This window comes from Sturnus vulgaris, unplaced genomic scaffold (assembly GCF_052056855.1).
Source record: "Sturnus vulgaris isolate bStuVul1 unplaced genomic scaffold, bStuVul1.hap1 Scaffold_192, whole genome shotgun sequence".
In the NCBI taxonomy this organism is placed as follows: domain Eukaryota; kingdom Metazoa; phylum Chordata; class Aves; order Passeriformes; family Sturnidae; genus Sturnus; species Sturnus vulgaris.
In genome coordinates, this window is record NW_028276155.1 from 1,143,630 (window position 1) to 1,165,842 (window position 22,213).

At 40.0% G+C, this 22,213-nt stretch overlaps 2 long non-coding RNA genes across 2 annotated transcripts; both read right to left on the reverse strand.

Annotated features, from left to right (window-relative positions):
- Window positions 1-3,198: 3,198 nt before the first annotated feature.
- On the reverse strand, window positions 3,199-4,881 carry LOC148218237 (uncharacterized). The gene is made up of 3 exons (XR_015800505.1): window positions 4,817-4,881; window positions 3,874-3,990; window positions 3,199-3,309 (listed from the first exon to the last, which is right to left on the reverse strand). It is a non-coding gene; the product is annotated as an uncharacterized LOC148218237 (long non-coding RNA).
- An 8,366-nt stretch (window positions 4,882-13,247) lies between these two features.
- Window positions 13,248-16,293, reverse strand: LOC148218238 (uncharacterized). The gene is made up of 4 exons (XR_015800506.1): window positions 15,668-16,293; window positions 15,381-15,454; window positions 14,148-14,206; window positions 13,248-13,374 (listed from the first exon to the last, which is right to left on the reverse strand). It is a non-coding gene; the product is annotated as an uncharacterized LOC148218238 (long non-coding RNA).
- Window positions 16,294-22,213: the final 5,920 nt, after the last annotated feature.

Here is a 22,213-nt window from a genome sequence, read left to right on the forward strand (position 1 = left end):
TAATTACAGAACACAGTTTATAATCACAGACTGTTGCAAACTTCACACAAATATATGACCAGACACTGTTTTCCTATTCAATTTCATTCCTTACACAACTTCTAGAGCACAAGCCCAGGCCACACCTCACCCACACTGCTCAGTTAGTGAAAAACTCCACCTTTTCTTCAATTTCTGCTTTCAGCTGTTCCTTAAGGGATGACAGTTCACGTTTCAAACATGACAGCTCATTTTCCTAAAAACAATTGAATAAAGGCTAGGGTTAACTATGCCCAATCCAGAAAAAAGAAAACAGTCCAAAATACTTAATAGGGATATTTATTAGATACAAAAGATAATTCTATTTGTTTTTCAACCCTATACTTGAAGCTTTGCTTTACCTTGTTTAAAATTAAAGACTGAAGTACTATAGGAAACAGGTAGTTGATCATAAGTGTTCAAGGTAAGACCTTAAAACACTTGGGAGAATGGGGTGAGAGGGCAGAATTGAACTATTTAAAACAAAAATTTCCTATTCAAACTGTGAAGTCAGAACATGACACACTGGCTGGAAGAGTAGACACAAACACACTGCTACTCCCATTTAGTTTTAGCAGCATTTGGAGTTTTTAGTGCCCAGAATAAGATCTGTAAGACAATAAAAGGAAATAAATTAGTGGGCTGATTTTTACTGTTCAGTCCCACTAAAGCAGATAGTTAACCCCTCCCCAAATATTCAATAGGAAGAAGTAAAACATGACATTTATAATTCTATTACACTCAAGGTGTGTGGGTTTAACACAGCTTGGCTCTCAGTGGGGGTGGAGTGTTATAAGAACATATTCTATTATTGGCTTTTCACAAATATTAAAATGAATGCTGTATGTATAATGTTGGAAAACTCTGCTGTATGAATATAGTTTCTTTTAGTTCTGCTATTAACAAAACTTAGAAATAGTAGTGTGATAAATACATATATTTTTCTTGGAGTATAAAATGATGATGTAAAAAGGTTCTGTTCATGTATGAGAACGATAAAAATGAGAGAATAGTAAAAAAGATAATCAGGAAATTGTTCACATTCTTGGATTATTGGACACCAGAACCCCAGGGAAGAAGAAAAAAATTGATTTACAGGTTGGGGGGGGGGATGATTTTGAATAATGCTTGAAGATCTATGAATATACAACATGTTGATGCATTTAAAGAAGTGTTGTCTGAGTTAGTGGGTGGTCTTGGCTGAATGTCAAGCACCAAGCCTTTATAAACTTTTGCTTTATTTTTTGTCTCATTGTTTTTTCTTCAACCTTTTAAATTTTACCAGGAAAGGGAACCTCGTTTTTCACAGGAGGAAGCCACAGAAGTGGCTTCTGAGAGAGAAAGCTTCTTCTGTGTCCAGCAGAGCCAATTTCTGAAGGTGCTGATGATGGACACATTGCTGGCCCGATTGAAAAAGTTGGTAATGCCTCTGTGATGACAGATTTAAGGAAGAAAAAAACTGTGTGCACTTCTTCTTCTTCTTCTGAGGGGTGGAAATGTGCGGCAGTAACGGCGTTGCAGTGTTCTCATCCCTCATGGTTTGAGGGAGATGTTGCAGTGTGTTCTCATCCCTCATGGTTTGAGGGAGATGTTGCAGTGTGTTCTCATCCCTCATGGTTTCAGGGAGATGTTGTGGTGTGTTCTCTTCTCAATAATTTGTTCCATTCCCCCCTGCATTGTTAAACTGTACCTTCCCACCTAGTTGTCCATCTTGCCCTAAACCTGCCCCTTGATCCAGAATGTTCCCTGTTCCTCCTCCCATTAAGTTGTCAATCCCACTTTTTACCTACCCTTTAGTTTGGAAACTTCCCTGTCAATTCCCTGTTCTTTGAAGCCCCATTGATCTGTTTCAATTGTTCCCTCCCCGTGTTTCCTTGGGTTATGTATTGTAAACCTCACCTTGTGCTCCTCCCCAGCCTTCCCCTATTGGTAAAGAATTTGTGCCCTCCCCTAGAACCTCCCCTGTATAAATGTCCCTGCACACCCAGTTTCTTGGTCTGTCATCCCTGGAAAACTGAGATCAACCTTTCAGAGCTGCAAAACCCTGTAAGAACTTTACAATTGATTTTTACAAGTGACAAACTGACTAGAGATCCCATGTTTTGTCTCCCTGTGCTGTTGGTGGGCAACAGGGAGGGACTGGGATAAAAGGTGTTCTAAAGGTTTATTTTAATTCTCATTACCCACTTTCAAATCTATTTATAATACATTTTCTTGATATTGTTGAAGTTCGAACTTGTTTTACCCCTAAACTGTTTTTCTCCTAATCCTTATCTCAATTCATGAACCCTTCAATTTTTCTTTCCCCTCCTCTACTCAACTACAGAGGAGGAAAATGAGTGAATGTTTTTTTTGTGCGTGCCTGAAGCTTAGCCAGTATCAAACCACTACACAAGAACATCAGCCCCTCCACTGAATTATTTAACATTGGAAAGTACTCCTTACCAGTGCTCTTTCTGAAGATAACTGCTTTTGCTGATTAATTTTATATACTCTTAATTCTGCATCTTTTTCTTCAACCATTTTATCATATTCGTTCTGTGTTAAAAAAACCAAACCAACAACAAACTCAAAACATGTGATTTGTAACATGGAAATGTTACAATTATAGATCTATCCAGTCTTAAAATATCATTTTTTCAAACAGGCTCCTCAGAAGATTCAGAAAGCACCATGAACAAACACTGATGCTTCTGCAGAAACTGCAGAAATCAAATGCTCAATGCAGTATTATTTTGTGGACTGGCAGAGAGTGCTTTATTTCTATGCAATATGTGTTCAGCACCTAAGAGCCAGCCATGCTATTTTTATTAATGGGATCTGCTAAAGATACTGCAAAAGAGAGTAATAGAAAGGTAAACTAAAATGTATCAAGATAAACTGCTGACAGGCACTAAGTAATTTCCCCAGAGAAGGAGGCCAAACTGATACTGAAAAATACTGCATTCAGAGGGTATTAAAGGAAGCCTAACTTTAAAACAAAAAATTAAATCCTAGAAGTTTAGAGAAATGAAATTTATCTGCCCATAGGCATATTTCCAAAATCTTCAAATGAATTTGATTTTAGGTGATGAAAAGTCAAGCATGTGTTCAGCTTCCTTTTCCCAGACTCAGGCCTCTTTGTGGGTTTGAAGGGTTATTAACACATTACAAATGCCAGCAATCAGTAAAATCTCTTACCTTGTGCTTTTCCGTAAGTGCCACCATTTCAGTTATCTTGTGCTGACAGTGGATATCAGTTTCTCTCTGTATCACTGCTGCTTCCTCATAAAGCAACCTCAGCTTTTCTACCTGGGAGCAGTAAATTGCATTTCATTCATAAACATAGCAATATATATTTTAAAAATATTACTTTAATTTCTTCTTCCCCCTGTGGGTGCAATGTAGTCTTGGACTTCATTTGCTTTAGAGATCCTTTTCAAATCTGACATCTTTTATGGAGACTGTTAAAATGGGCAAGATTAAAGGTACAAGTTCACTTTGAACCCAAAGGCCATTTCAAGCACTCTGCCCTAACATTTCTTAGCATTACCATAAAAACATGTGTGGGCAAAAAAATACTAATATGGGAGAAGTTATAATCTCATTTAGCTATGCTGACTTTACACCAAGGGTAGAATTTCTTTGAACTATATCTTGAAAGAAAGAACTTTCAACTGGGTTCTTATTTTCAAAGACATATTCAAATACGTCAACTTAAGCACCTGATGTACTAAAGCTTTGCTCACAGGCATACACAACAACCATTTCTGTTGATAAGACTGAAATGTAAGAGCAAGGGCTCTGGCCAATAAAGCTTCATAAAAACATTTTAAATAAAAAAAATTAATTGCAGTAAAAATTAACACCTCTCACCTGTTCGTTAAGTTTCTTTTCATTCACTTTTCTTGTTTCTATCTCTTTTTGATAGATGTCAACTGCTTCCTTATGTTGCTTGTTCATATTTTCCATTTCTAACTGCAATTTCTTCACCTTTTGGGAATGCAGAATTGCTGCTGTTATTTGTTTAGGAATTAATATGTTAATTTTTTTTTTTTACCTCTTATTTTTGAGCAGAAACACACTGTTACTTCTCAGGTATATGATTAAAGTGTTTCCTATTTAAAAGTTCAGCTTTTTTTTTATGAAGAACTGAACTTTGTCCTGAAGTGAGTTAGAAAATACTCAAAGAAACAATGGCAACAGCACAATGGGAAAGACTACCCTAAATGCTGTGAATTCCTTGGAAAAAAACAAATACAGATGGAGATTTTATTCTCTCTCTTGTAATTCTATGTAAGATTTTCACAGGTTTTATGGGACATTTTCCTCCCAGCTGTGCATTCTGATTACAGTTTTTCCTTTTAAGTTTCTCATATGAATATCCTCCCAAAAGTCCACTTCTTTCTCTAAGTGCAGTACCCAAAGCTGGACACAATGTTCCCATCAGAGGGATTTACAGTGCAGAACACATTTAAAGAACAGCCTGAAGTGAGTAATGTATGTAAGTCTTTTAAATGCTTTTTTGTCACAATGGGGTTACTGTTCAGTCCACTACCAATAAAAGGAAAAAAAAGAAAGGGACTGATTGGAAACATAATTAATTGTGATGTGAAGTCCATCTAATTTAAATGTTCAATAGTCAGTGCCCAATGATTAAAAATGGAAGCATCTTCTAAAAACTATGAGCTCATTCCTGCACAATCTGTATCCTAAATCCATAAACCAGCTCACAATGTATTTAACAAATATTGTCATTAGTTACACTGGGACTTAAAAACATTCACTTCATCTTCTGTGTGATGTTATTTAAACCTACCTCCCCTTCATGAATACTGGTTTTCTTGCTTTCTGCAGTTATTTTCCTTTTCAGCACCTGATTCTGTTGAAATAAAACAAAACAAGCACGGTACTTTAATAAGTTAACAGAATTATGTAATGGTTTAACTGTGTCAAGAATGTCAGAATCTTCAAAATTCCAGCTTTCATCAAGTTCCTGTTATTGAATGGAGTTCATTCCATAACTTTCTCTTGTGCAGTTCAGGTTCCAGAACAATTCTCCAAACAAAAGAATGCTCAGATAATTACTGTGAAAATCCTGTTTCTTCATGACCTTAAGAAAGGCTCCCCCTGAGCAACAACAGGGAATAACAAATGAGGGGCAGAATGGGAATTAAAACTAAGATGCTGCTGACAGAAGGTGTGAAGATGTCATGACCAAAAATACAAGTTATATATATTTTACAGTGAAGTTTCTACAATTTGTGCTAGTGCAGAATTCTTTTCTACAAGTGGTAACTGTGATGGGTCCTTATTACAAGTACATAAATAATACTATATAGTAAATGAAAAAAGTATATGTTTGTTAAAGATATTATTTTTGTAATTGCTTTTTTCAAATTAAGGCTAATTTAACAGACCAAGTGATTCCAAAGACGACTCCTTAATTTGATCAGTTAGGATAAGAAAGGAACATTTTTAAATTACATAGGTGTATCTAAAGATATCACAGCAGATGAAAAATGCTGAAAAGTCACCCCAAAATACCATGTGTTGATGTATTTGTGACTCTCAAAATCTCTACACACCTCCTGCTGCAACTCTTCAAAGCATTTGGCTTTATTTTCCATCTGTTTCTTTAAATTATTAACCTGAAAGAGATATTTCAAACATTAATTAGTTAAGTCCTAACCATTACACCCTGTGTTAGCAATTTCTGTCAACATTCTCAAACATGCACTTGCACCAGTCTGGTTTATTCTGATGGGACTGAAACACAAGCTGCTATCTTAAAATGACTGGAGTTTGAGCCATAAAGTATTACAAGATGTTAATTAATTTAATTAATAGCAGTGAACCAGTTCCTTAGTGGTTATAGAGTTAAGAAAGAAGAAGGAAAAAACCTCCAGTATCTTCACAATTTCAAAAATACTTTGTATGAAGTTCCCCACAATCTATGAAAAAATGAATTTTCCCAATTATTTTCTAGACTCTTCAACTGCTTTTCCTTTCTTAAAATTTCATTTTCAATACTCTTAATCTGAAATTAGAATTGTAAATCTTTGACTTTTACAATGAAATTATGAAATCTGTTTTAATGCTAAAAACCCCAGGTTGCTTTGAAACTCCAGAAAGTAAAAATATTTGAATCTATTTAAGCTAGAACTCACATTACATATAAAAACTAATCTAGAGCCCATCCATCACGCAGTGGGTATATGAAAAAAAAAAAAAAAAGAAAAACAGGTTCCCTGTTTGCCTGAAATCAAACAAATCTTTAATATTCAATTTCCCAGCAAGGAATAAACATCCCTGTGACTGTGCTTGTCTTTCAAAATACCAGGGCTCAGCATGTGGACACACAATGTCACAGCTGGCAGCAGCTGTGACAGGAGAAAGCCCCTGGCAGAGACCACATCCCCCAGGCAGAGCTTTGCACAAAAAATCCCAACAAACATTTTACATTTCAATTCTGTCCTGCAGGTTATGTAACATATTTCCATACGTACGTTTTCTTCTTTTTCATCCAGTTTACTTTGAATCTCTTCACCTGTCTTTGCCATTTTCTCCTTCAGAGACTCCAGTTCATTTCTAAGGGCCAAATTAACAAGCATTAGTAAATATTTACTTCTTACCTTCAACTTCCTTTCAGTACTAATAAACTCCTGTTTTATTTTCTACAAAGAGCTGCTGATGTTGATGGGAATTTCATAAGCTGCTCAATGAAAATGTTCTTAAAATGAAGCAACATGCCTAGTAAGTCAAGATGTGAACTGTCCATACTTTTTATTTTAAGTAGGAGAAGATGTTCCAGCTAACCTAAGGAAAAGACATCCTAACCTGGACTATTGTAATGCAGCTCTGAAACATGGGAGGCTGCCTGTCTATTGAACTGATGGTACAGAGATTTCTGCAGAGTAACACTCAGCCAGTTTTGCCTTGTCACATTTCATCCATAACCTTGAACTTCCATTTTCATTTCCTTCACACCTAACATGTCTAATGCACAACAGGACAGCTCTTTCTATGTAAAACAAAATGATGGCAAACATTGTTCCTGTAGCAACAGGTATTTCTAATCTGATAGAATTTGTACTTGCCAACAGCAGAACTGAATAGTTTCTGTTTAGCTGTATTATCTAGAAAAATATTAATAAAAAAAATCCCAGAAAGCAACATATGAACACAACTATCTATCTGAATCTACTTCCTTTAACAATATCAAATATTAATATTTGTTTTTACTTGCCTTAGCTGGCCATTTGCCTCTTCTAGGTTTACAACTAACTGCTTTGTGTTTTCTTCCTTTTTCTCACTATCCTAAATAAAGACCAATGTCAGCAAAGAAATAAAATTCAAAGCGACTTCTTAAAAATTCAAAGACATCCAAAGCACACTGACATGCCTTATTCACAAGTGTAAATACACTTCTTTCCCAATTCAAGCACAAAAATCAGTTTAGGTATTCTACAGAACCATGTCATGTTGCAGTTTATCATCTGATTTGTAAAACTGAGCACTGTCCTTTAAAAAATCTGGAATTTTACAACTTGCCTCTTGTTTTTCTTGCAGTTTCTTGAGTTCTGCAGCCACATCATTTCTCTCCTGTGCTATTTGTTCTTTCTCTAGTGAAAGCTTATTGAGACACACTGTTAGTTGTTCATTCTTTAACCTAATTTAAAACAAATGGCCAAGAGGAATAAGAACATGCATTTTGAAATCTCCTTTGAAGTTAAATATACCCATTATCAAGTGTTACTCCATGCTGAAAAAAGTCCAGGCCTTTATCTACCAATACAGGATTTGCAGCAGTCACAGTGATATAAAAAGGAGATAGAAGAAGTAAAGAAAACCAGAGTCAACTTTTATATAAATATAATGGTCCCTGAAGATGATGTAGTTCAAAGCAGGATTAACAATGAATTCAGAAACTTTCTCTTCTTGTTAACAAAGTCAGAGATATGGAAGAACTACATATTCCATAGAATAATACAAATAGAGAAAATGTAATTTACAACTGTAAGTATATAATTTATGTTATATTGTGTGATTCAAAACTTCCATTAGAAAACAATCACAGCTCATTTCACTGTGGATTAAAGTAACTTCTATATAACACCAAAAAAAATTAAATACTATATTTCAAAATGGTTATACTTCTCTTGTTGAAGATCTGTTTTCAGAGCCAAAAGCTGGTTTAAATGATCTTGCTCCTTTTCAGCTGTACTAGTCAGCTGTGCTTTCAAACCATGTATTTCTTTCTGCAGAAGGAAAAAGAAGAGTTTTGAGCACACATGTGTAAACTACAACTCATGGTGGTTGTCAGACACGAGCTAACAGCACAAGGCTTTCAGAAGAACCAAACAACATCCACACCATGGGTTATCCAGACTGTACCTTTACATATCTCTGCTGGGATATGAAGTGGTGTGAGATGAGAGCTCTGACACCTGTGCTGTACCTGGCCCCTGCTGTGAGTTTCATTACCCAGTCTGCAAAACTATTAAATTAGAGTCCTTGGACATCATTTTAAATAAAGATATTTGCTTCAGACTTTACAAGCTTTTGCATTCATCTAAGTAAAAAAAAAGACTAAAGAAACATCAGAGAATTCCAGTTCTGTAGGATAGAGCAGAAAGGCAATCAACAGGGCTGTGCCTCCATCCTCAGTACAGGCACTGGAGGAGTGCAAGGGGCAGCAGCCAGGCCCCTGTGCACAGGAGGACAGAGATCTCCTGCTGTCACTGCTGTGAGCAGAGCAGCTCAGGGTGGGACACTGCTCTGTGTGCTACTTCCATGTACTTGTGTTCAAGTTAGGATGTGTAACTTGACAATTTATAAAAACATGTTTTATTATTGCCCTATTTCACACCTCTCTGATTTCTCTCTCCAAATTCTTCTCTCTCTGCAATTTTTTTACAGCAGCCTCAAGATCCTTCTTCAGCAAGAATCCTCCAATTTGCCCATTTTAGAAAATTAGTGAAACTCAGTTCAGAACACTCAATGCACAGATTGTAACAACAAGCAGAGGTAGTAAAATGCACACCTGATTTCACACTACCTTAACTTTAGTTGACATGGTTTCTTGTTAGACTTGTAAATATAAAATCATCATGAAAATAAACCTCTGTTAATAGTGCAATTCATATAGCTTAGACTCCTGTGACAGAAAATGGGCCTGTGCCACAGTACAGCAGGGTGCACAGAGGCCAGAGCTAATTACCTTCCTGTAAGTAAGAAAAAAATGGGAAAACTTTCTATCCAGAGGGATATAAAGGCATTTGAATGGGCATGAATGAAGAAGGAAATAACCAAAAACCTGACAAGGAAAACCAAAACACAGGAGACAAGAAAAACCAAAAACATAGGAGACAAGAAAACCCAAAACACAAGAGACAAGATAAACTGTGGTAATAAACAAGATCTTCAAAGAAAACACTGAAATTGTGGATGAGAAAATTTAGTAGAAATGTTAAGGTAGACTAGACTGTATTTATTTATGGCATTTAAGGCACTTACAAAGCAAGAGGAATTTCATATGAAAAGCAAATGCCATGAGATTAATAAAATGAACATTTACCAGAGTTTCTGACAGCTCTTCAAGTTGCATTTCTTTGTCACATTTTAACTTAGTCATCTCTTCTACAGCACATGTAATGCAAAATTAATGGAAGAGAAATAATTTTTCATACTTAGCAGGCAGTATAAAACACACACCCTTTTGCAATAGCCAGTTCTCAAAACTTACTGGATTAAGTTCAGAAACTGTAAAGCTCATTTATGACTCAATCTAAATGTAGACTTTGAAAAATGATTAAGAAAGACATGAGCAAATCTATATCTGAACAGAAACTAATTATTTATCTTAAATAAAATTCAGAGCCTATTATGTTTTCCACAATTATGGCTTCAAATAAACCATGAACTGTAAGACCAGAGTATTCTCCAAGTATTGATGCATCTGCATTGTTCCAGAAAAAAAAAAAATCTGAACTGCTGAAAGTTCAGATCACATGGATATGCTGAAAAAGGAAACCAGTTATTACTAACTTCCACATGTTTTCTATGTGCACATTCACAATACTGGTATTTTTTGCAAGTACTCCTCACCAAGGTCGTGTTTGGTGTGGAATTCTCACAGGTCTCATCCTGCCTTGCTCTAGACAAGCATTAGCAGTTCACTTTGGAACATTTCTCTTTAGATGCCCTCAATGTATACAGGGACATCCAATTCTATTTCTCATCTGTCAGATGAGATCCAGCCCCATGTGCTGCACAGCAGGAAACAGTGCTGAAGGCAGAACTCTTACTCTGGGGGCTGAGGAGCACATCCCCAGAAACCACACGATATCAAAGCAGGATTTAAAGATAAGCCCTGCCACATCCAGCATGGGGAGGGTCTGCAGAAACCTTAATGGGAGAGTTTTATCTCTGCTACAAGCTACAGAAATCCTGTCTGCTACTCCTGGCACCTGCAGTGCTACTGGTCTTAGCTGGAAACCAAAACTGCTTCCATGAGAATTCATGCATGGATGGCCTTGCCATTGGAGCTCTGCACAGCACTGCCCTTTGGCTGTGCAAGGACCAATGACCACCAAAGAAAGGGGAGTCAGGTGAGTCCAAATAAATGCAGGCATTCCTGACAGGTACAGGTAACATCATTCCTCCAAGTACTACAGACAGTCCATTTCCAGAAAGCAGCAGAAAACATTTTTCTTACTGCCTAGCTCATTTTCTGCCTTTCTACAAGCCTTACCCAGTTCAGCAGACTTCTTTTGGAGCTCCAAGGTAACCAGCTTTGATTCGTCTTCATATTTCTTTGATCTAAGAAAATGATAATTTAAAACCTCCAAATGTACAGTACAAAGCACTGCATTTGAAACTTGAAGGACAACAGGACAGTGTCTTACCACAAGCACTTGAAGAACATTTACCTTTCAACAGGCAGACAATATATCAGCTGCAACACCTACCAAATTTCACTTTTACAACTTCAGAACAGCAGACATTCAAGTCAACAAATAAATACTTACAGAAATTTGTATTTCTTGAAGACAGAATTATGGAAGTTGGAGGGGGAAAAATTTTACTTTTTATAGACCAGTATCAACCAGCACAAATATAAAAAAATTACATTAAATTCCCTGCATTTAGACCACTGTATCAAAAAACCTCCAAATTTCAGCTTCATTTCCAGTTGTTCTTGATTTTGTCATAGACTGCAACCTGTAAGATGCCTCTGAATGGAAACTCTTTAATTTACCTATTTTGCTCCTTTTGCAGCAAGCTTTTCAAATTGGCAGTAGAAATCTCAAACTCCTCTGTCACAGCTGCAAGCAAAGCCTTCACTTTTTTACATTCTTCCTCCTGTGCTTCCTCTTCTCTGGTGACCTCAATTAATGTTTTCACTGTAGTTTGGAATTCAGCTTCTAAGTTCTTCTGAGTAGCCTTCAAAACATGATCTAATTTCTAACCATGTTTTGCAACAAACAGCTACAGTTGTTTCATATCTAAAGTATCCATAATTATTTATGCAAATACTCATCTAGTTTACTTAAACTGTAAAACTGTAAGCAAGGTGTACCTCTGCCTTTTGCAATGAAATGTCAGCCTCTCCCAGCTTTGCCCTCAAATGTTCTTGACTGACCTGGGATTCTTTTAACATTTCTTCTCCGTGTACTAAGCAAAAAAGATGTATGTTTATATTTTTAAAAATAGGATATTTACTAAAAAAATGCTGCTAGAAATTCGAAAATACATACATTTATAGAATTTAACAAAGGCCAATGGTACTGACATCATATACTATAAAAACTTTGAATATAGATGGCTTAAAAATACTGAAAATCAAGGTCTGAAAAGTAAATGTCCTCAGTGGCACCTGCCTGACTGTAAATTTGGAAAACTGAAGCAATGTGTTTTCCTCTTGCAGTTTTCAAAACTTCTCACTGCTTGACTCACCCTAAAAATTACCCTGCCAGTTCTCATCCCACATAAGCAGCTTCTGTTTCAAAGATAAGCCCCAAAATTCTGCTGCCAACCAGCAACAGAACAACTATCACAGCCCTGTTTCCTATGCTTCTAAAAACAATTACATTTAAACACAGCAGACAGAACTCTTACATTTTGCTTCTAGCAAGTCAGCAATCTTATTTTGTGATATCTGCAGCTGAGCCTGGATGTCTTTTATTACACCATCTTTTTCATCTCTCTGTATGGTAAGAGCTGAAATCTAGCAAAATTAAAGAAATATCATAATGAAGTGTGGAAAAGGGACAGAGACTCATTTCCATCTGTACCCCAGGTATGATAAGCTGCTGTCATTCAAGTTACATAAGGTTGTTGATCTTAGCCAAATATTGATCAAGTCACATTACTCCAAATGAAAAAGTCCTCCAGTTCAAAATCAAACTATGAATTCCAGTAGACTAAAGGTCTGAAACATCACTAAACTTAGCAGAACCTGACTTAAATGCAGCTTCAGCTGTTATTTTGTCTTTTCTACTAATACCCAGAAAGACTTCTTGGCTCTTGCATTGCCCTTTTAGTCACAAATAAAGCTGTTACCACATATTAAATGGTAAAACTGAGCAAACCTCCTTCTCCTTCTGACTCACTTGCAGTTTGCATTCTTTTTCAAACTTGTCCAGTTTTTCTGCTTCTTCTTTCACTTTTGAGATACAGTAATATCCACAGTTAATATTCTAGCTGAAATATACTCCAAGTTCAATACAACTTCCAGTTTAACATTGCTTGCAATTGTACAGCTGTACATTTTGTTTCCCAAGAGTAACTGCTGAGGCAATATTTGATTTTATAATCAAAATATCTTTTTTTGTCAGCTTTCCACAGAATTAGTCCATTACTCCATGTTTGTTATAAGAAACTAACAGAAAAGAGCATGTGAAAATGAAACAGGAACACAAACAGGAACACAGCAGCCTGTACATATAGAGAGAGCATTTACCTGAATTTTGTGTAGCTATACACTAGTGCCATTACCATTTAAGTAAACCAACTACAGGAAATAAATATTAATCTCTAGGCTGTACTTCACACACAAAACTTGAACTTTGAGTGACTATTTGAAAAATAAAGTTCCAAATTCGGCCCAGAGGAACAACAGCAGAAGGGGCCAGGCAGTGAATACGGGCAGCAGGAATAAAAGAGGGTCCCAGTGTCTCAGTGTGACCTGCTCACCATTCACATCTGTCTGCCCTGACACTGCACATTTTTATGTGTAATAAATGCTATGAAATACAAAATTGTTGAGCCAGCAGCATGAACACAATAAACAGAATTCTCACGTTTGAAACTAATTTCCAATCTGTCCTGCTCTGCTTGCACACGAAGCTCTTCAAATGCCACTGTCATTCTCTAAAAACAAAATTTCATATTTGAAGCTCAATATTGGAAACCCTGGAAGTTCCCAAGGGGCTGCTGCCAACCCCAGCCATTCTGAGAAATCACCAGGTAAGTGAAACAGAGTCCAAAAAGAAGACAGAAGTTCTGGCAGTCACCCAGCACTAAGCAAATATCACACCCATCACATGGATCTACATCCCACATATCACACCCATCACATGGATCCACATCCCACATATCACACACATCACATGGATCCACATCCCACATATCACACCCATCACATGGATCCACATCCCACATATCACACCCATCACATGGATCCACATCCCACATATCACACCCATCCTATGGATCTACATCCCACAGATCACAGAGATCACATGGATCCACATCCCACATATCACACATCACATGGATCCACATCCCACATATCACAGAGATCACATGGATCTACATCCCACATATCACACCCATCCCATGGATCTACATCCCACAGATCACAGAGATCACATGGATCTACATCCCACATATCACACCCATCACATGGATCCACATCCCACATATCACACCCATCACATGGATCTACATCCCACATGCTGCTGCACTTTCTCCATTGAATGTGCTTTATGTAATACAAAAATAATTCTTGAAGAGGGACTGAAAACCTGACTTCCTGCATCACACATGACATGATATGGACACAGAAAGTATCCCAACATAAACATGTAATCAGCTCAGCATGTGCACACTCACATTCCTTTTAGCCAGCTTATGTCACTTACTTCCATGTTGCTATGAAGTTCCTCATACAATTGCCTTGTTTCTTCTCTTTCCTGTTCATCTATCAAAGCAAGAATTTTTTTAATTTTTTCTTTTGAAATTTTTTCTTTTGAAAAAGAATGCCAGCTGTCCAAGTCATTTTCCTTAATCAGCATAATGAATTTAAAAAGGAATTATCAGCTCATTTTTTATTAAATGAAGCATTATGAAATACAGTGCCAAAAGCCATACAATCTAGGAAAAATGTGTATTTCATTGAAATATTAAGCAAGCTCAGCTTTTAAATTTCCTTCCCAATATATATTTTTGACAAGTGTAATTCTGGATCAATTTATGTAACCATATTAATTCTTATAGTATTCATGTTGAATAATCATGTATCAAAACTATTAGTATTTGATAAACTGTAATGTAGGGTTTAGCACTGAATTTCTTCCTATCAGCAGATACCTATGACCACAGAACTGTCATTATAAAATTACAACAACACTCCATGTCCAAATTTTCCTTCTTTCCTTTTACTCTTTTAATTGATACTATTTTTCCCTATGAAAACAATTATAGGAGAGAATAGTAAGAAACAGATCTATCAAAAAAGAACAGTACATCTATACACAAGTGTTTCTAGAATTAAGGCTAAAAAGAAATAGACACTTCTTAAATATCCAGGATCAAGTTAGTAAAATTTTAATGATTACAATAACAATTCTACATAGCATATAAAGCAGAATTACCAATCAAGAACATGGGAATTTAAGAGTAGATTCCACTGCCTCAAAACAGGCATGAAGTGCCACTTCATATCTCTCAGTATCTTCACAGTCCCTGGATGGGACTGAAAACCCTCAGAGGGCTGAGCAGACTCGAGGGGAGCTGCACTGCTCTGGAGTGGCTGTCACTGCTCAGCAGGGTCTGGCACTGCCTCAAACCTGGCTCAGTGTTCAGGCACCCAAACAGCTCCCAGGCCTGGAAACTTTCAGCAAACTATTTGACTGGCTTCAAAAATCCTCTGGATTTAGCATTACAAACCTGATGTGTGTTAGTCCTGTGGCTTCACTTCTAGTTTTGTGAGCCACTTAAATTTCACTCCTCATTTTAAGAGTCACATCCAGCTAATCTCAGCTGGAGAACACATCTGGAACAGCATGAGAACTTTTCTGTGAATTTAGAGCAAGCTAGAAGTACTCTCATACATCTCATTTACTCTCATAAATCAAAAATAAAAAAGTATTTACATTTGCTGGTCTTTTCTGTGAAGAGACTGCAGGTTTCCTTTAACAGAGTACACAGATGCATCGAAGCAGTGGCTCTAAAGGAGGGAAAAATACCATGTTTTCATAGGAGTGCACAGTATTTTATACTAAGTATAAATATATATACATACTTAATGGATAAATTTTATACCAAGTACCTAAGGAGTAACAATGTACATGACCTTCACAATTTAACTGCTATATGAAGCTGCCCATATGAAAACTGATTATTTTCACCAGAAAAACATCTATTTGGTTACATTACTCACTCTTTCTGGAGATCTTCTTTTTCCCATATTTCATCTTCCAGTTTCAAATGGAGTTTATCATTTTTTAACTAATTTCATAGGGAATAAATGCAAAAAGATGCTGTTATTGAAAAATACATTAGAAATACACTTTGACTTCTCAAATCCCACATGAAAATGTAATTTTGGGTATCAGCAGACAGAAGTCTATTTAACTGGTATTGCATGCTGAGTCATCTTTTGCATGAAAGGCAGAATAATTAATGAGCAATGACTTACCAGCAACTGAGACACTTACAGGTAAATTCTTCATGCACACACTCATACAGGACAGGTGCACACACCTGCTCAAAACAATCATTTGCTCAAGGCACAAACCAAACTGCAACATTTTTTAATATTTAATTGGATCAATAATATTTTCATAGTAAATCAGGAAGCACTTATCTTCATCTATTCAATGCATATTGTACAATACTGGCCTGCAGTTCTTGAATGGTTTTATTCTGTGCTTCAATAATCTCTCTACTTTCTTGGAGTTTTCTTTCTTTCTGGTTTAGTTCTGATTCCATAGTCAGCTTCCACTGCTTGATCTTCTCAGCCTCATTGTAGAGTTTTGAGAACAAGTCATTCCTTGTTTCTGTACTCTATTAAAACAGGTTCCACAATTTAATCTCAAATACTATCTAATTAATACTGTTGTAGATAAAATATTTTATCTCTTAGAAACATCACAAGAGTAATATTTTTCCACAGATGATGATATAAACTTATATACGATCAGGAAGCAAAGTTTAAATCTTTGTGCATCCACTATGTAGGTATCAAAAGGCATTACAGACCACACAGGAGACACAAATACAACGAAAATCTTTAAATCTTACTCTAATTAAAACTCACAGACTTCACAGGCACTTCAAATAAAGAAAAAACAACAACAACAACAAACAACATTGCAATCACCCTAATTGTTAAGGAGTTGTCTCCAGGCATGTTCACTAAATCACAAATATCTCCTCTAAGTGATTCAGCTTTAAGCAGGAGACAGAAAACACAATTCCCTTTTGACTTCTTCCTTCAGCCCTGAAATATCTACTCAATAATGCTTTAAGCTCTGTTTGGGAACAAATTTCAAAGATCCCAAGAAATTAGATATGCAGAGTTGATACTTAGCTGACCTCTTCATCTACTTCAGAGCAAAGCTTGACTTGCTGGGAAATTATATATGAAACATGAAGAGATTTTGATCAATGTATTTCTAAAAAATACTAACAGTGAAACTGTATTTAACAGTGTTACCAGATATGAAACTCTAAGACTACTCAAAAAAAAATTAGAACTCGACAATATAAAAAAATTTAAAGAATGTGCATGGCCAATATTTTAGTCTTACCTGAATCAGTGATTTTGCCAGGGTTGGACACATCGAATGGCAATTTAAAATCATCCTCCAAGCATTTGTTAAAACCCTGCACAAATTTTAAAATTAGTTCATTGTGGGTAGATTTGTAAAAAAGGATTATAAAATCCTGAAAAAAAACCCAAAAATCCTAGAGATGATGTGAAAATAGAATTTTTCATTAATAAATCAGCTGCCTGCAATTTCAAAGCCCAAGGTTTTGGTGAAGGCTTTGGAACTTGCTGTCTTCTTATTTCACAGTGGTTTATCAAACTTGGTTTTTTTCAGTTTTCTTTATTATTATTTTTGACTGTGGCCAAAGGGGAAGCTTTCAATGCAGGGAACTCAGCAGCTCCTGCCTGTCTGTGCACTGGTGCATGGTAAAGGACTCAAGAAGCCAAATTACTTTTTTCAAGACCAGTACCTGATATTTCTTTTTTGCTTTACTTACAAGGGCAGTTCTAAACCATATCTGATTATGTTTCAGCATGAAAATACCAGTTTACAAGGTTTTTAAGTCACAGAAGTTCATCCTGTAAACAGCATAACTCATCAGATGTCAGAATATCCTGTTTGAATCCCAACACATTTCATAAGGAGCTTCAACATGAAAAAATAACTTGTTGAATTCCCATAACTCAGAGTGGGGATGGAACATTTTCACTGCACACCTGATCTGGTGAGAGCAAAACATCAACGGCAGTGGGAGCATCTGAGGGGGTCACTGCTCGCTCTGGGTGCTGAATGAGCCACCCCAAACACGGATTTATCATCACTGAGCTACAGTTACAACACACAGCACAGGCTGACAAGAGGAGTCCCTTCAGCTGTGTTATAAGCACATATTACATTATTGGCTTTTTGCAAACATTAAAGTGAATGCTGTATGTATGATGTTGGAAAATGTTGCTGTATGAATATAGTTTCTTTTAGTTCTGCTATTAATGACACTTAAAAATAGCAGTGTGATATTTTTTTAGACTATAACATGGTAATGTAAAAAGCTTTTGTTCATGCAACTAAATCAGAGAATTGTAAAAAGATAATCAGGAAATTCTTCACACTCTTGGATTATCCTGTCTGGATGAAGACAGGGGTGATGAACACCAGAATTCCAGGGAAGGAATTTAGTGATCTCCGTTAGCAGGGAGTGAGCTGACAAGGAGGAGACACAAGAAAAAAAATTTAAAAAGGTAAAAAAATGTTGATTTACAGGTTAGAGGGGGTGATTTTGAATAATACAGTAAAGGTCTATAAATATGCAACAGGTTGATGTTTTCTGAGTTAGTGTGTGCTCTTGGCGGAATGCCAAGCACCCGGCCGTTGTAACCTTTTGCTTTATTGTCTCTTACATTCTTTTACTAAACTTTTTCAAATCTACCAGGAAACTGAACCTCGTTTTTCACATTTTTGACAGAAAATAACAGAAGAAGTCTTTGAAATTCCAACCGAAGATGTTCCCCCGGCACCAGTCTAGGCATGTGCACAGAAATGAGTCCAGGGCAGGAGACAGCCCGAGGGGCGGCCCGGGGTAGGGGGGGCTGCCCTCAGCGGCCCCGCGGCCGAGCGCTCACCTGGGATCTGCCCACAGACCACTGCCCAGCGCTCAGGCGGGGCGGAACGAACAATTTAAACCGCTTTTCCTTCTCCACGGCGCCTCTGGAAGGGCGGCCGGGCGCCACCGCCGGCAGCTCTCGGCCAAGGGCGGGAAGCGGCGGCGGCCCCTCAGCGCCGGGCGGGGGGCGCCGCCTAGCGGAGCTGCTGTGGCGCAGGCGCTGTGCGGCGGGAGCTGCGCCCGCCTCAGGCCCGGCCCGGCCCGGCCGGGGGGAGCGGCGGCCCCGGGGGGCGATGGCGGCGGATCCGGGGGGCGATGGCGGCGGCTCCGCCGCTTCCTCGTTGTCCGTGACCATCAAAGAAGTCTCGGGGCTGCCCGAGGGGCCTGGCGGGTTGGGGACGTCGCCGTGGTCGCCGGCCAAGGGGGCACAGAGGGACCTTGGCAGTCGCTGGGAAAGCGGGAGAGGTCTGAGGGGAAAGGGAGTCTGTAGCCGTGGAAAGGGGTTTTAACCCTTTAAGTGCAGCTGGAATAAGATGCACTGCTACATGGTCATCTTTCATGATAGCAAGGAAAGAGACAAGTTTATTCAGAAACACACTTTGTTTTATAGCATGACTCGTAGAGTAGAGAAAAGGTGATTGGTTCAGAGAGAAGACACCCCATTCCCGGGGCCTGGTCACACACCACAACAGGTGTTCTATCTTGTTATTAATTCCTTTTTATTTTGACCAAATTATCACCCTGGGAGAAATTCTCCCTAGCCTTGAGCTGGACCAGCTTATCGGCTGGGAACAGAGCTGAGAAGCTGCAGCCTGGAATATTTTTCAGGCTGTAATTTTCTTACTTTCTCAATATGTGTCCCTACAAAAAAATATTATTCTTACCACTCTACCAGTGTTATCTGAAACAAAACACCTCCTCTACGTATGGATCTAGGTCACCTGTAGAAGCAAACACACTAAAGAATCCAGCAGGAATAATTTATCTCTGCTCCCAGCTGTCACATCTCCTCTGGAGCTGCAGGTGCAGCCCCAGCTCTTGGGAGGGCTCAAGGGGTCACAGGCTCAGCTCCCACACAGAGACCTTGCAGACCCTGGGGTGCCCCTTTCAGCCTCCCTGCCCAGAGCCTTTCTGCAACCTTCCCCCTGGAGCTGCTGCTTCCCTGCAGCCCCGGCCATGGACAGCAGCAGAACCTGGTGTGTCCCGAGCAGCAGGGCCAGCTCAGGGCCCTGTGGGGAGCAGGGGCTGGGCCAGCAGGACAAGCCAGCCCGGCCAGGCAGGACACGCTCAGCTGGGGAAAGGGATGTGCAGGGAGAGGAGCAAGGGAGCGTTTCTGTGCCTGCAGGGAGGAATGCAGAGGAAGCTGCTGCTGCAGGCACCAGCTCTGGCCAGGCCCCTCTGTCCCCTGCCCAGGGCTGCTGTGCTGGCCTGGGGAGAGACAGGGGCTGGCACTGAGCAGGCAGAGGCAGCCTGTGCTGGGCATCTCCTGGAGCCAGGACCAGCAGTTCTGCACTGTCCCTGAGCTCCATTTCCCCTGCCATGGGGAGCTCCAGCCCTGGGGCTGCTGTGGAGGCTGAGCTCCCTCTCTGCCCCTCAGCAGCTGCCGAGCCCTTCAAGGGGGCCAAGGCTGGGGGGTGAGTGCCCCCAGTGCTGGAGCACCCCAGACCGGGCACTGCCATGGGGCTCACCCAGAATGGGCTGGGCTGGGGTGAGGGCAGGGGAGGTGGGCAGAGCTGGGCAGAAGCTGGGCTAGACTGGGAAGTGCCCAGGAGGTAAAACCCACTCATGTCAGCTGAGCTGTGTGACTCTGCAGGGCCAGGACACGTTCCAGCAGGTGTGTGCTGCTGTGCCAGTCCCCTGGCAGGGATCTCAGACAGGCAGGGGCAGCACTGAGGAGCTTGGTCTGTGGCCTTGGTGGCATGGCCAGTGTGAGAAGGTGCCCCAGGGCTTTGAGCATCCCTCCAGCCTCTTCCATCAGCCACTTCCAGACCTGGGCACTCACCCCAGTTTCTTGGTCTATTTGTTCTGTGCTTATCTCCTTCCTCCTGCCGATTTCAGCACTGCTCTAGGGGCAGCATCAGCCCTGCCCGGGCTCCCTCCTCACCCAGCCCTTGGCAGAGCCCAGAGCAGGGCTCTCTGTGATCCCTGGCACGGGATGTGGGTGCTGGGACTGGACACTGAGGTGTGGAGTGGACACTCTGGTGGGGAACATTTGCCCACCCAAAACACTCCCTGTGCTGTGCCGTGTCTGATGAGGGGATGTGGGGCCTGTGCTGGCCAGGGGGGCTCTGCTGCCTCAGGGACAAATGACAGGCATGAGCCACAGCACAACGACCAGGAGGTGGGATTGAGGACAAGTTACAGAGGAGGAATTCAGAAATCTGACCTGAGCGTGGAAGGGGAATTTTAAAGCTGCAGAGCCAAGCAGACCTTTGAGACACTGTGGGGCCAGATGAGAATATCGTGACACAATGAGAATTTATGGAAACAAGGATCCATTGTGACACTTTGGAGTCTCATGTCACCAGGAGTCCAACTGTGACCCTGCATAGCCAAGGAGATCGTTATGACACTACAGGGTCTCATGGAACCAGGGGGTCATTGTGACACTGCAAGTGCCTGTGGAGCCAAGGCGACCATTGTGACACAATGAGGCCCAAAGTTCCAAGGAAATTTGTGACACCAAGGGCTCTCATGGAACCAACAGGACATTGTGACACTGGGAGGCCTCAAGGAATCATGGAGATAATTCTAGGCATTCTAGGGCCTAATGGGACTGTGGTGACACCAAGTTGGTTTGCTATCACAAGTGTCAATGTCCTTCCTAAACTGGGAGCCCAGAACTGGACACATCACTTGTGGCACAGCCTTAACAGTGCCAAGCACAGGGGAAGAATCACTGCCCGGGTTCTGCTGGCCACACCATTCCTGATCCAGGCCAGATCCCTCTGCAGAGCCCTCCTGCTCTCCAGCACATCCACACTCACACCCAGCTTGGTGCCATCTGCACATTTGCTGATGCTGCACTCAATGCCCTCATCCAGATCATCAGTGCAGATTTTGAAATCCACGCTGGCTGGCTCTGATCCCTCAGCCATCCTGTAGGTGCCCTGTGATGGCACTCAAGGTGATTTGTTCCATCACCTCACCAGACACCCAGGTCAGGCTGACAGGCCTGCAGTTCCCCACATCCTCCTTCCAGCCCTTCTTGGGGATGGGCTCACATTGGCACCTCCAGTCCTCTGGCACCTCCCTGCTGAGCCAGCACTGATGAGAAATGATGGAGAGCAGCTTGGGCAGCTCATCCAGCAGCTCCCTCATCCCCCTAGGATGGATTCCATCTGGTTCCAGAAACACCAGTGAGCATCTGAGTGGCTCAGCAGGTCCCCAGCTGCTTCCTCCTGGATTACAGGGGTCTGTCCTGTTCCCTGTCCCCATCTCCCAGCTCAGGAGAACACTTGTCCTCAGATCATCCTGGCTTATTGTTCCAAACTGAGGCAAAGAATGGGTTAAGTAGCTCAGCCTTTTTCTCATCTTCAGTTTCTCTATTCCCCACAGCATCCAATGAAGAGCTGAGATTCTCCTTGTCTGCCGGTTTGCTAATAACATATTT